Source organism: Engystomops pustulosus, chromosome 11, assembly GCF_040894005.1.
Source record: "Engystomops pustulosus chromosome 11, aEngPut4.maternal, whole genome shotgun sequence".
NCBI classification, from domain to species: Eukaryota; Metazoa; Chordata; class Amphibia; order Anura; family Leptodactylidae; genus Engystomops; species Engystomops pustulosus.
This window is the reverse complement of record NC_092421.1, coordinates 15,075,530-15,091,011: the sequence shown is the minus strand read 5'-3', so window position 1 is coordinate 15,091,011 and position 15,482 is coordinate 15,075,530. Positions and strand designations below refer to the sequence as shown.

Sequence of the window (15,482 nt, the reverse complement as noted above, 5' to 3'; positions counted from 1 at the left end):
CACCGGGAAGAAGATGGTGAACTCCAGCGGACCTCAGCGGGGGAAGCGACACATGCAGGATATCGGGCGCACGATCTTAGTGAATCGCGGCAGCTCCGAATCCTCGCCAGATAACACACCTCGCGGATCACGACGGGAAATGTGCCCCTATGAGATGCATAACAGGTGTGGACCCAAGAGTTGGCCCTCCAGCATATTAGGCCTGTAACAATGCTCTTGCATTGGGTATATCCATGCTGTCTGTGAGCATTGCCATTTTTACTGCTTTTACATGTTAAAATAAACACTAACTATTTTTCTTTCTAAGAATCATTATGAAAAGCTTTACTGTTTGTACATATGGACGCATGTTACGCTCTGTAACGCTCTGCTCATTGATTTTCCCTCCTCCCTTCATATTGATTTTATCATCTTTTTCCTGACATGTGGAGTCATCGGCAATGCGTTGCTGATGGAGCCGGTGTCTTCTGAATAGATGTATATTTATGTAGCACTTGTGTTCCAGCGATTACGTAACATATTGTAGTGATGTAGACTGTCGCCTCTGGGGCAGGAAGAAGATTCCTCTGGGAGCTCTGTACACAAATGCAGCTACAAAATAAAACGGTGGCATGTCCAGCGATACGAGACATGTCCAAGGTTATTCTCATCCAGGCCGTGGTAAAGTGCTTTTCCTCCACTATGAAATCAATGTGGAAATCGAAAATATGTCAGCCACTGGTATTTTATGATTCCAATTACTTGGCCAAGCTTTCATAGTGTTGTGTTAATATAACACAAAACAAGTTTCTGCTGCAAGTAAGGGTGATGACACATGTGCCGCTTGGAAACGCAGACAAAGGCGCATCCACCAGGGCGGGCCGCGGGCCGATCGCATCGGCGGTTCTATGGAAATGTCTGCGATCGGGAACGAGCCGCCGGTGTTTTGCGTTAATTTAATACATTTGCAAACGCAGCCAAAACGCAACGTTGCCCATGACATCCATTCCCAGCTCCCCTTTAAAATATTCATGAGCACTGGTAAAATGAAAGCTGAGCTGTGATTGGTTACCATGGGCAACTAAGAATATTCTGACTTTCAGACAGCTTGATAAATCTTCCCCATTGTGTCCCATTATGTGATACTACAATGGGGCAGATTTACTTACCTCGCCCATTCGCGATCCAGCGGCGCGTTCTCTGCACAGGATTCGGGTCCGTCCGGGATTTATGAAGGTAGTTCCTCCGCCGTCCACCAGGTGGCGCTGCTGCGCTGAAAGTCATCTCATCGCGCTGGAATGCACCACCTCGGACCAGGTGAAGGTAAGCGCTCCCCAAGCGACAATTTTTCGGTTTTTAAATGCGGCGGTTTTTCCGAATACGTCGGGTTTTCGTTCCGCCACGCCCCCCCGATTTCCGTCGCGCGCATGCCGGCGCCGATGCGCCACAATCCAATCGCGTGCGCCACAATCCCGGGGCAATTCAGGTACAATCGGCGCAAATCGGAAATATTCGGGTAACACGTCGGGAAAACGCGAATCGGGCCCTTAGTAAATGACCCACAATGTGTCCTTCTCTAGCCCCTGTCTTTACAGCTGAGATGCCTTCTATCTGTTATTCAGCAGGTATATTAAGCACGTGAGGCTCATTTTGGGAAGTGTGGGCTTGCCCTGCCTGAAGTGCTACTCCATGCAGCACTGTAATTATGCTAATTGTGGTCAATATCTCCTGCATCATGTTATCTGCTGGATTCTACTAATAGTTCTGCCAACGATATAGAAAACTTTATTTTTGCCTCTCTTTTTTTGCCTACTTTAATTTTTCAGTGTGTTTGGGCCATACCAAGATTTGTAGCCGGTTTTATAGGTAGAAATATATGATGGATGCATTTAATTAAGGAACGTATCATATATACAGGGGAGAGTTATCTGCCTCCGCTCATGCCTCAGCTTAGTTTAATAAGGATTAGTAGGGATACAGGCACAAGTTAGGATTCCATTCTATCATTTTTTTGTAAATACATTTTCATGATCAGCTGTAAGGTGTCTGTACTGAAGCTTTAGTGATAATACTTGGTCCCATTACAGCAAAAAAATGTTGAAACTCCAATTGTCACTGGGGCAAAAAAAAATGTTTTGTCTGGATCTACAATTATAAAATATATAGTTTTGACTTGCATACAAATTCAACTTAAGAACAGACCCATGGAACCTATCCTGTACGTAACCCGGGACTGCTTGTATACTGCTGCTGTATCACAGCACTAATGAGATCTAGTATATAGATTGGTTGGAGAGCATCTCGCCTCTGGTTACATATATGAGGTGTAGACTAGTCACACATGGATATCCTCTAACGTCTATGACAGTTATGGCGCCCACTGTGCCAGATGTGAGCCATGTGCATGTGGACCATTGCCAAGAAAGTAAATACAGTAGCCCGACCCCCTGCTAAAATCAAACTTAGCCATGAAGCAGAATATACAGTACATATCGATTAGGTAAAAACAACACAACTAACAGCGAGCTGCTGTATAAGCCTTAGGACATTTCTAATGATATACTGGAATCATAGAGGGAAAACTGCAAAGCTGAAAATACATAATTAATGAAGCAAATATTCCTGTACAGTTACTTTCAGGTAAACCATAGATGTTTTCACATAAAATAGGACACATCGGCAGGAAGGTTTGGAATTATCCAACACTACACTATTGATTTATTTATTTTGCAGATAAAATGTTCATACTTTCCTTTCTTTTTATTCCTTTCTTTATCAGAGGAATTTAATGGCAACAGGAATGCTTGTTTCCATTTAGGTTCCTAATCCATGGTACTTACCTCAGGAGTACATATATTTTCTAAGTGGGTAGTCATTTGATGCCCATGCTAATAACCTACACCAAGAGGTTGCATCCTGTAGCTTCCCCAGCTTGATCCGGGGGTACACAGAGAAAAGATAAGGGCATGCCCTATCTTTCCCCGTGTGTCCGGCCGTGCAGCGCTGTTTCCTATGGAGAGGGAAGCAGGAGAAGAGGCAGGAGACTGGAACGCCAAGTGGCTACCTGTATGGTGGCTAAGCCACAGGTGTCATGGATCCCTGGCTTCTGTTGTAGGCCTCATCCACACCCATCGCCAAGAAGAAGAGGAGGCTGTGTTGATACAAGGTTTCCAGAGTTGCACTCAGTAGTGGCCCAACTCCAGAACATAACATCATACTGACCGGTCTGCTGCGGGATGGGAGGAGAGAGGGAATGCTTGAGCTGCCCTGCTTGCTGGTGTTAGGGTAGGATTTAAGATATCCTCTTTTAGTGTGCGTTGGCTGTGTTTCAAATTATTAAATTATGTGTACACGGTCGCAAGAAAATGAATCCGACCACCGCTGATGCAAAACAAGCTCATGCTATTGCCTGGGGCAGATCAGCACTGCGCAAGCTTTATTTGGTTGCCCAAGTCTATATAGAAAAATAGGAAAGAACAGAAAAGGGAGGAGAATACAAATCATAGCAATATCAGGGTTCCCAGCTCATGTATTCTCTTGATTGGAGAACTTCCCTGCTGTCGCACATTGACGTCATCATAGTGCATTTCTGAAATTCTTTAGCCATGATGTTTTGGGTTGCGGTCCACGATGCCGGCGCCATCTTGAGTTCATTGTTTCTATTACAGTACTTTTTCGGAAAATAAGACAAGTAGAAATGACAGGATTTGATCTATCAGCTAGGTTTACCTTAACACCGGAGTCCAGAGGTGAACCTAACCTCCCTGCTGAGACAAACCAAAGAAAAAGCCCCTCCCCCCCCAAAAAAAAAAATTAATAGTATGTCTGTGCTAATTATCAATTTGGGTCCCTACTTCTAACTTTAGACCCTTTACCCTTGAAACAACGCAATGTAACAGTACGTTGGCATGCAGCAAGATTATAATAATTTCTATAACTTTGTATTGCCGCAGTCGCAGCGTATAGAGCATAGTTGCTCCGGAACTTCGTAGTAGGACACGTCTACACGTCTACCATCAGTCACTGATGTCCTTTAAATACACAATAAGAGCAGCGCAGACCTTTGATTACATTTAATGGTACTTCCTTAATATACAATGGAACTATAAAAATTTAAATATGAAGTGGCCTTCCCCTGCCTTTCTTTTCCCTTCGGGGTGGGAGTAGGGGCTAGTTTAGATTTTGCATCCCTGTGGACATTGTATTCCTACATTTTAAACAATTTTCGCTTTTAGCAGTAAATTATAAGGTTCCACTCAGACATGAAATTAATTTCCACTGCTCAGATTTGTGCCGTTCTTTCACATTTTCTGGCAACCCAAATCTAGACAGAGGGTGTATTTACCACGTCAAACATAACATCTCCCTTAAGACAGTCCTGTGGCTTTGGAGAAGAGGAGGGGGTGTCTATAATAATATTAGTTCAAACCATTGGGATTTAAAACCGTTTTAGCCCCCCCAGGGTAGAATATGTCTTTGGCACAGTTAAACTGACATAAAGCACATGCGATTACATCTCCACTGAAAAATACATGATTCTGAATGATGAGAATCTGAAGTCTCACTCATGAGACTGAGAAGCAGATAGACGTCTCACTTGCAGATTTTTGTGAAAGTTGAGAATAAAAAAAAACATAATTTATGTTTACAGAGAGAACGGGTGCTTAAAGGAAACCTACCATTTGATATGATGCAGTATGAAGCAAACATACCTTGAGAATGCTGTAGCTACACTGATGCAGGATCATATCGTGGTTAATCCCTGTGCTGAGAGGTTTTGCTGATAAAACAGATATAACATTATGATAATGGAGCTCTGTGGCTTCTATGGCTGGTTCAGCGCTTGCTTTCCTGCTTCTCAGAGCAGGAGAGTTTCTCACTGATTGCATCATCATCTCCTGCAGTTTACTTCCTGCCAGACAGATTAATCAATTGCTGCACCATCCCCCAGCTTGACTAGTCATGCTTTACATAGCAGCCATTTTAATTCCAGGCTCCTGTGTAATGGGTAAGACAGTCTGTCCCAGCTTTCCCAAGGTCCTGAATGGTATAATTGTCTTTTCAGCTAAACCACTCAGCTCAGGGAGTAACCAAGATATGATCCTGCATCACTGTAGCTGCAGCATTCTCAAGGTATGTTTGCTTCAAACTGCATCAAATCAAATGGTAGGTTTCCTTTAAAGGGGTTATCCAGGGTTTTACTTTTGTAACAGAGGCCCTTGTGAAAACAAGAAGGAAGTTACAACTAACTTTCTGAGGGGCTCCAGCACCACTGATCACCGTTTGTATACAGATGCTCAGCCGTGACATCATGACACATACAGGACTCGACAACCCAAACAAATCTTCATTGTCACGCTGTCCGGACAGTGGTGTGCAGTTTGTGGAAAGGAGTTTGTATGTAGACCGGATCCCACAGACTGCACACCTTGTACAAAGGGGGGGTCCTAGCATGATACCAAAATATGATGCAGTCCGGCTGGCAGACTGGAAGTCCTTGCATCTGGTATAATGCACGGACTCCCCTTATGTGGAGGGTGTGCAGAATGTGGCATTGGACCGATATAAGGAGCCCATTTCCGTGGCTGCACACATGTAAATGCAATTGGGCAAATCTCTTCTCCACAGCTCTTGAAATGCGTTTCAGAAACACAATGGTAATGCCACATATGACCACACACCCCGAGGGTCTGACTTCTGGAACTCCTGCTGATCAGGTAAACAGACCCCAAGCGATTTGGGAATTGGGGTCCTGCTGTCACCGATTTATTATGTCCCCCGCTGCTCCATTCAATAGTATGAGAGTGATGGAAAGCGCTTGGGTATCTCTGGCACTCACACAGACCATGAATATAAGTGTTGGGGAAAGCGGGGGCTGTGCTCGTCAATTTCCGACACTCCCCTAGTTTTGAATGGAGCGTACGACCTATGTTCGACCTGCCACTTTATTAGCCAGTGAAAAAGGGACCATGGTTCTCCAAATCGCAGATTTGCATCAGGGGGGTGCAAGCAGTTGGATCCTGAGGCCGTTAACCCTTCATCACCGCCGGCAGCATTAAAGAGCGGCTCCATTTTGGCTTAGATCGTCACTTCCCGTGCCATCATCGTGGAGCGGCAATCTGTTACTATGACAGCCTCTGGTCATATAAAGACCCAAGACTGTTTTGTTTTCACAGATTCATTACAATGTGCGATTTGCACATTGTAATAGAAGATGTGGGAAATCCCCATATACAGGCAGTTACATACGAGATAGGTTCCATAGGTTTGTTCTTAAGTTGAATTTGTATGCAAGTTAAAACTGTATGTTTTATAATTGTAGTTCGGTTGTTGTGAAAAATGACACCACCCACAGCTCCATACACCGAAATATGAAAAAGTTATTAGCGCCAGAGGAATTTTTTATGTACAGTAGGTTAGAATTTTTGTAAATGTATGAAAACATTTAAAAACCTATATAAATTTGGTATCCCCGTGATTGTACCAAACCATGGAATAAAAGAGACATGTCATTTGGAGCGCACAGTAAGATCTGTAAGATCCAAACCCATGAGAAAATGGCGCAAATGCATTCTTTTCACCAATTTCTCTGCATTTGGATTTTTTCCCAGCTTTCCAGTACACGGCATGGAATATAAAATGCCATCACTATGAAGCGCAAATTGATGCAGAAAACAAGTCCTCATACAGCTCTGTACATGGAAAAATAAAAAAGTTACTAATTTTTGAAGGTGATAAATGGAAACGCAAAAATGAAAAAGTGCCTGGTTGTTAAGGGGTTAAATTGTTATAAATGCCGTAGCAATTTGATTTCTGTGATTCTAAGGTTCCCTTTTTTGTCCGGGATACTGAGGCCTATGTCACATTAAAAATATACAGTACAGTATTTTTCGGACTATAAGGCGCACAAAAAATCCATTGATTTTCTCAGAAATCAAAGGTGCGCCTTATAGTCCAGTGCGCCTTATATATGAACCGTACTTACAGACAACAGCTGCCTTGTACTGTGCACAGGTCTGCCACCTGCTGGTCATTCATCCTTATAATCAGGTGCGCCTTATAATCCGGTGCACCTTATATATGAACCTAGATGTTTTAGCAGGCATTTATTGATGGTGCGTCTTATAATCCGGTGCACCTTATAGTCCGAAAAATACGGTAATAAGGAAAGTGTGAAGTGGGGGCAGATAAGATTTTGCCTAATTTTAGGATATTTGGACTAAAAATATGCAGAATCACATTCTACCATATAACGGTGTAATTGACTGTTTATTATTATTATTATTTCTATGTTATGTATTGGGATTAATACAACATTATTAGGTAAAGTCAATGTCAGAGGGTAAATAGAGGCATAAGTAATGACAGTCTGTGAAGTCAGAATATTTTCCCAAAATAAATAAAAACAAATTTGCTAAACGACTTTATTTATCGCTTCCTGAAAAACAATGAGGAATATTTAGTTTGCCTTTTGTGAATCTCAGTTCATTTATCTGCATTTTGGAAGACTAATGAAATGTTCATTGTGATGTAAATGTCATCTTCCCGTCTCGTGGAGCTCCCGCCGCTGCCGCTTTGTATTTTGGAATAGATGAGAGTGTGAAGGGAAGACGCGCGGCGCAGAATGCTAATGACGGGGGCGTCTCAGGGATGTCGCTGGCCACAGTACAATGCACAATTATTACCCATCACACAGGTCTCTGATTGGAAGTAAAGGTTTATACTAAGTTACGCAGTTACTTTTACTATCTGTATTTAGCTGCTGACACTGCTGAGCCTCCATATAGAATCTATCATGATTCCCCTAATGTTTTGTATGGGGAAAAGATACCCATAGGCTCCTGGACTCCAACGCGTTTTGAACCCGTTTTGGGTCGTTTTTAAGCAGTCCGTTAAAAAACGTTTTTTTTTTTTAACGCATCCGTTTTTGACCTGTTTTAAGATAATTGGTAAAACCTGTCAAAAACGGAAGCACTTTCAAAAAAACACATGCGTTTTTCATAAAAGCATGCGGTTTTTAATGGACTGCTTAAAATTGGCCCAAAAAACGGGTTCAAAAGTCCATGTGTGCCGCTGGCCTCAGGGTGCGTTCACACGGTGCGTTTTGGTTTGGTTCGGTTTTCATTGCGTTTTGAAATGCATTAGAACAGCTGAGGAGAGGTGATTTGACTAATTACATTATTGTTAAGGCCGTGGTCACACATACCGCTAGGCGTCCGTTCATAACGTGATGCTAGCGCACAGGGGGAGGTCCTCGGCCCGAAGCACATGCGTTTCCAGAGAAACGCATGCGATCGATTAAATTGCCTGTGATCGAAAAAACAATGTTAACGTATGCAATAACAATACATTTTTGTTAACCTTGTGTTAATGCATGCATTAACAAAACACATTGTTAACACAGTTTTAATCCATGCGTTAGTATCACATTTACGATGCTTTTTGTAAAGGCTAGTGTGAACAATAGCGTAATAAGGCAAACGCATGCATTTTTAAGGCCGCGGTCACGCGTACCGCTAGGCGTCCGTTCATAACGCGACGCTAGCGCACAGGGGGCGGTCCTCGGCCCAAACGCACATGCGTTTCCAGAGAAACGCATGCCATCGGCTTATCAATCGCACACGTTTCCCTGGACACGCATGTGCGTTCGGGCTGAGGACCTCCCCCTGTGCGCTAGCGTAATGAACGGACGCCTAGCGGTACATGTGACCGCGGCCTCAATGTTTCACAACTGACCAAAAACGCAGTACTAGCGCAATGGGGGCGTGCCTTGGGCGAACGCATTTGCATTTTGAGTGAAACGCTAATGAGACCGGGCAGAGGCACGGCCCCTATGCTTGGAAACGCAGTTTTAGTTATGAACGGACGCCTAGCGGTACGTGTGACCTCAGTTTTTCCAGATGGCGTTTTTAAAACGCATGCGTTTTTGACCAGTTTGACAGGTTTGACCAATTATCTTAATTTAAACTGGTCAAAAACGCATGCGTTTTAAAAACGGCATCTGGGAAAACTGAGGTCACACGTACCGCTAGGCGTCCGTTCATAACGCGACGTTAGCGCATAGGGTGAGGTCCTCGGCCCAAACGCACATGCATTTCCAGGGAAATGCATCCAACTGGCTTATCAATAGCATGCGTTTCCCTAGTGGTACGTGGGACCGTGGCCTGAACGTGTAAACGCACCCCAGGCCGCGGTCACGCGTTCTGCTATCCTCACGTTCATAACGCGGAGCTAGCGCACAAGGGGCGGGCCTCAGCTTGATGGCATATGCATTTCCAGAGAAACGACTCAAAAACGCGACGCAACACAACGGGGGACATTTACATAAAGTGTCGGTGTCTGCATTGGCTTTGTTACCGACCTGCTCTCGGAAAGAAGACACACATTTAATATTGTGGAGCTGTGCAGAGACATTTCTGGCGCCGAGACCATTTTCTGTCCCTGGGACCAAAATCTGTCCCGAGCACCAGAAATGTGTCCAACAGTCCCTGCTAGACCAGTTTTCTTTTGGTCTACTTTCCGCCAGTTTACACCGCCCAAAAAGGGCTGCGACACATATTAATTCTGTCTGAGTTTCCACTCCGCCAAAGCCACGCCCCTTTTCGGAGAAGAGTCGGAGCAGGCGGAAAAAGGCATTTTTTCTGTCCCCGACAGCTAATAAATAGGTCTGAGAGCAGAAGATGCGGTGAGAGCCACAAAACTGGCGGAAACATCATAGTAAATGTCCCCCAACGTGTTGAAAACGGGTGAATTCTCCCTCACTTGAGGTAGTGATTAGTAAAAAGCCTGTCAGGTGACAGCTTCTCCACCAATCAGCAGTCTCCCTGCTCTTGCTTCCTGTCAGTGAATGAAGGTGTCTCCAGCTGGAGGAGTCCCCTGCAGATCTCTGGCCGGTGAGTGGTGCTGCTTGTGTTGTACAGATGGGAGCCCTTCTCCAGACCGTGCAGTTTACATTTAGGGGCCATTTATAGCGAGAGAGTGGTGTTTGTATGCATTGTTGGTACTTTCAGTCCTTTTTGAGGCAAATATTGAATGTTTTCATTAATCTCCTCCGTGTTTTGTTTTGTTTTTTGTACACCTCACTAATAAATGGTAAATGCAGTTCCCATGGTGACCTGAATTGTTTTTGAAATACATTCCAGCTGCTGAGGAGAGGGGATTTGCCTGATCACATTACTCTTTATGTTAGTTAAAGCTATGTTAACACATGCATCAACACATTGTAAACAGATGCGTTAACATTAATTGTGATTAGGCAAATCACCTCTCCACAGCTGTTGCAATGTGTTTCAAAACACAATGGGGGACATTTACTATGGTGTTTCCGCCAGTTTTGTGGCGCTCTCACCACATGTTCTGCTCTCCTACCTATTTATTATCTGGCGGCGCCAGAAAAATTGCCTTTTTCCGTCTGCTCCGACTGTTCTCCGAAAAGGGGCGTGGCTTTGGCGGAGTGGAAACTCGGACACAATTAATATGTGTCGCAGCCCTTTTTGGGCGGTGTAAACTGACGGAAAGTAGACCAAAAGAAAACTGGTCTAGCAGGGACTGTAGGACACATTTCTGGTGCTCGGGACAGATTTTGGTCCCAGGGACAGAAAATAGTCTCGGCGCCAGAAATGTCTCAGCACAGCTCCACAATATTAAATGTGTATCTTCTTACCGAGAGCAGGTCGGTAACAAAGCCAATGCAGACACCGACACTTTATGTAAATGTCCCCCAATGTGTGAACACAGCCTGAGGCCGGTGGCACACGTAGCGCTTAGTCTGCGCTTGCAAACACAGACAAAGTCGCGCCCACCGGGGCGGGCCTCGGCCCGATCGGATCGGTGTTTCTATGGAAACTCCTGCGATCGGGAATAAAACACCGGCAGCTTGGTCCGCGGCCCGCCCCGGTAGGCGAAGCAGTGCGTGTGGCACCAGCCACAGGGTGAAGACACACGTGGCGTTTTTGGGCCATTTTTAGTTAGTGCGTTTTCAGATCGTTAAAAAACGCAGCTGTTTTTGTCCATTTTTAATTGCGCAAATTCGGAAAAACTGACAAAAACGCATGCATTTTCAAATAACGTTTTTTTAAAGGACTGTTTAAAAACGGGCCAAAAATGGGTTCAAAACGTCACGCGTGGTATCACCCTCGGGGCGCGTTCACACATTGCGTTTGAAACGCATTACAACAGCTGATGAGAGGTGATTGCTACATTCCTGTTTACATTTGTTAACGTAATGTTAACACACATGTTAACATCGCGTTTTGTAAATGTAAGTGTTAACAGTCATTTAATTGTGCAAATCCTCAGCTTTTGTAATGCATTTCAAACGCAATGAAAACGCATCTCAAAACGCAACGTGTGAACGTGCCCTCAGGGTGTCCTGGAGGAACTGCATTTTCATAGCAGAGCACTGTGGAGGTCCGTTCTTGCTGTACTGGGGGTCACCGCAGTTGGACTTCCACTGATCGTAATGTGGATAGGGGTTAAGAATCAAACTTGGAGTGAGCCCTTTAATGAGGGGCCACATGGACTACTTATGTCATGGCTGTGGGGGCTTGCATGGACTGCATAGTCTCCATACAGTAAGTTTATTATGATTTTTGGGGATAACACGGGACCCGTATCCAGAAAACCTGATCGCCCTGTATCTTATTTTTCCTGCTGGTTCCTGTTACTGTCTCAGTAATTGATCCTATAAATGACCACCCTATAACAAATGGGCAGTAGCTGAATTAATTTACTAAGTCCACAATACTTCCTACATAAGCTCCGCAATGTGCTAACGCCTTCTATGCCAGAAATTTCATCTCCTATGGGGGGGGGGGGGGAAATATAAATCTATATTTAAATTTTAATCTACTGTTTCAAAATCCTCGGTGTTACTTTATCTGAAAGTGTCACATTGAAACGAGGAGAGAAAACCGGTTTACAGCAGGATGAACCTCGAAGGTAATTTACAGCTTGTTCAAGACCTGCTGTCCCCGTAGTATATGATTTTCTCTAATTAAACCTCCTCATAAAAAAAGTTAATTAAAATGCAGCAAATTTATGAAACTGAACGTTTTTTTAGTCTCATTTATGAAAAATAGAAGCTGATTTTAATGAGCGCGCGCCGGTCGGTGCCATTCTAACACACGAAGCGGTGGAGGAGACGTGAAGTATGGAGTCTGTCCCAATGATATTGCCCTGGATATGTCAGGATCCTTGTGGACTGCTAGAACAGTAATGTGCTTAATAGTCAGTATGGTCCCTTTTGTAACCCATGTGATTGAGCAGAGGGGCAATAACTAAGTCATTTGTATCAAAAAAAGAAAATTACAAAAATAAACTTGCAAAAAACAAGCAACATTAACACAAAGGATGCAGAATTTTGGGGCAAAGGTGGATAAAAAATGGATTTTTCCAAGGGCATCATGCAAACTGACATATGCCCGCGATGGAGAGGAGTAGGGGTGACCCCCTGTCCTCTCCATTGAAATGAACGGAGTACGGCCCGTAACACGGGGAATGATAGGATATGTCCTATTTATTTCCAGTGTACGGTGCGGTACGCAGCGCCATATCGCTCTGTGCGGCCGTTGACCACTATGGGGGACGTATGTACGGCCGCAAGCTTGCTACTATACATACGAACCCCATACGTTCGTGTGCACGGGGCCTAAGACTGGCCCTGGTTGCCAATTTAAAAACTCTCCTTGTAGGACATGCATCCTGGGTTCTGCACGTAAATTTTACATTGTGATTAGAGATGGGCGAATCGATTCTAATGAGGTGGAATTCGTTTAGAATTTCAGGAAAACTTTGGTTCTGCATGAATCCAAAGTTTATGGTGATGCGTGGGAACAAATGTTTTTTTTTCCCCCCTGTAAGCCAATCAGCGACCGGCAGGCTTATGTGATGTCACAGCCCGATAAAAACAGACGGCCATTTGTAATCCAGTCATTTCACACTGCATGTGCTGTCTCTAGCGTCTAGCTGCTTGTACTCTGTAGATGATGGAGTGATTTTTTTTTCTTAAAGTCCAGGGTGTCCGTTTTGGGGATCTGTATTCCCCAAATTTCAATTCTTTTTTTTGTTGATAAAGTAGACTTTTAAAAAAATCCATGTCAAATCCACATAGTTGGTAGAATGATTTTTTTTTTCTCAAAGTCCAGGGTGTCAGTTTTTGGGGATCTGTATTCCCCAAATTGCAATTCTTTTTTTGTTGCTAAACTTTAGATCAAGAAATCCATGTCAAATCAACACAGTGCACTCTTTGATGTTATAGTGGGATCTTGGCCCTCAGCTCAGTCCTTTTGAGCTGGCACAGACGTTACCTTGCCAGGCTGCGTTCCCTCTTTGCTTATTTGGTGAAGTTGGCCTCTGTAAGTGCACATGGAAGTGAAGAGTGAAGCGATTCTAAGAGCGGCGGCTGTCATGTGCGTGTCATACTAAAACACAGCATTGTTTGAAGACCAAACCACGGTCCCTATGCATATTTGAGCATGGCACAACGTTCTGCAACACCCTACAGCAGTGATGGCGAACCTTTTGAGGCCGAGTGCCCGAACTGCAACCCAAAACCCCGCTTATTTATCGCGAGGTACCAACCAAAAATTAAAGCAGTAACTTACTGCTCCCTGTTCAACAACTTTCAATCATATTGGCCTCCTGAGGACAGCAACACAGTAGAAAGATGGAAAATTTTCATCATTTTAGCTTCTTTCCAGTTACCCTCTGGGGCCAGCAGGAGGTCCTCCAAAAATAATCCGACCCTGTCTAATTCTCCCTCTTCCTACAGTCCAAAGTATCAAAATTTGACTGAAAGCAGCATCTTTTAAGTTGCTTGGATCTGCAGGAAGATTCTTTGAGTCCTGTCTGGTGTGCTGGGTGATGGCCCGGGTGCCAACAGAAAGGGCTTTGAGTGCCGCCTCTGGCACCCGTGCCATAGGTTCGCCACCACTGCCCTACAGGCCAGGAAATACCTGTTTTTTAATGTGATTCCCCATGATTCGATTTTTCAAAGGCATCCTTAGGGTGAATATTTGAGATTGGAACCATGGGGGATGATGTATAATTGGATTTTTCTTTTTGACTATTAGTGCCGTTGTTTTGGCACAGTTGTGGTGCAAAAGCTGTTTTGTGACTTTGTCCTACGTTCATTTGGCGTGATGTTAAGTCACATTTGACCCTTCTTGCTACAAATTCATTGTTTGCGTAACGAGTTTTCACAATAGGACTGAATTCATTACCTGCGACTGACTTCCCATTTAGGCGAAAGTTTTGGCGCAAATTGACGCCAGTCCCACCCTGCTCTATGTTCTGTGACTTTTGATAGGTTTTTGCGACTTTTTATGCAACTGTCGCAAACAACCCACATAGAATAAGTCACAGCCAGCAGAATCATCAAAGCCACGCTAATAAATCTGACTGCAGCTCCAAAGACGGACATAAAGCTGGCACAAGGAGCTACCTATTGATAAATTACCCCCTTTATATTTCTGTTTTTACTTTTTTATCGTAGGCTGCACCAAAAAAAACATGTAGCAGTTTGGAGGCACACCACATCTTACAAAGCCTCACCTTAAAGGAAGTCTACCTTTTAAAACCAAGCATACTCATAAATCCAGGCCCTGTGACTGTGGAAATCTTCTATTTGTTACTTATAAATAAATACCTCCCGTCCGGTGTAGTCTTGGGTGGCGAAGCCATAGCCGCGTTGTTTGTCGAAGAACCGGACCATGCCGGTGGTGCGGTTCTTTTCCACCCAGGCTCCAGCTGCAGACCGGCCGGCCATGTAACGCTGGGCCTCCTTCTCGCGGCGTCGCTGTTCTGAGACAGCGTCTCGGAGTCTCTGGCGGACGGCCTCACCTCGGCCTCGAGGCTGCGGAGGTGCTGGGGCTCGTGGCTCCGGTGCAGGCTCGGATCTCCGTGTTTGTCGGGCAGGTGCCGGAACAGGAGCAGGAGCAGCCGGAGGATCAGGAACCGTCTCAGCAGGGCTGGCAGGCCGAACAGCAGGGACAGTAGGCCTCGTAGCAGGTGGCACAGCAGCGGTAGGCCCAGGCGCTGGCTCAACAGGAGTCGGGGCCTCCCCACGTGGCGCCTCCACGTGGGTCCGCGGTACCGGCATGGTAACCGGGAGAGGCACGAGGAACCGCCCGGGTGGTAATTGGTACTCCGTCACCATCTGGACATAGCTCCTGGTGACAAAGGCTCGGGTCAGTCCTCGATGCAGCCGGTGCCCAGCAAAGGGCCTCCGGACCGGCTGCGCAGAGACCACAACCATGGTCTCTAAGACTTCGAAAAACTCGGGACGCTCCACAGAAGGGAATGGCGGTGGACCCCACATGGTGCTGACCTCACAGTCCAAGATCCGCACGAGTTCTGGCGTTTTGTTGAGGCGGGGCAGGAAGTCCGCGTCGCGCCAGAGGGAGGAGTCCAAGTCCTTCCCGCGAAGAGCTGTGGCGGGCTCTAATTTTTCCTGCGCCACAGGAGGCGGGGTTCGCGCCCTTCGTGCGTGGGTGGAGCTTGGT

General features: G+C 45.2%; 1 protein-coding gene across 2 annotated transcripts in view; it reads left to right on the top strand.

The window, feature by feature from the left end:
* The window catches only part of PHYHIPL (phytanoyl-CoA 2-hydroxylase interacting protein like), a 96,132-nt gene that overhangs the window by 24,090 nt on the left and 56,560 nt on the right, over window positions 1–15,482 (top strand). The window contains exon 1 of one of the 2 annotated variants that reach the window (XM_072131209.1): window positions 9,853–9,872. The exons of the other annotated variant lie outside the window; for it this stretch is intronic. The gene's annotated coding sequence lies outside the window, so the exon portion shown is untranslated. Of the gene's footprint in view, window positions 1–9,852; window positions 9,873–15,482 lie in introns of those variants that run through there. 2 annotated transcript variants of the gene reach the window in all.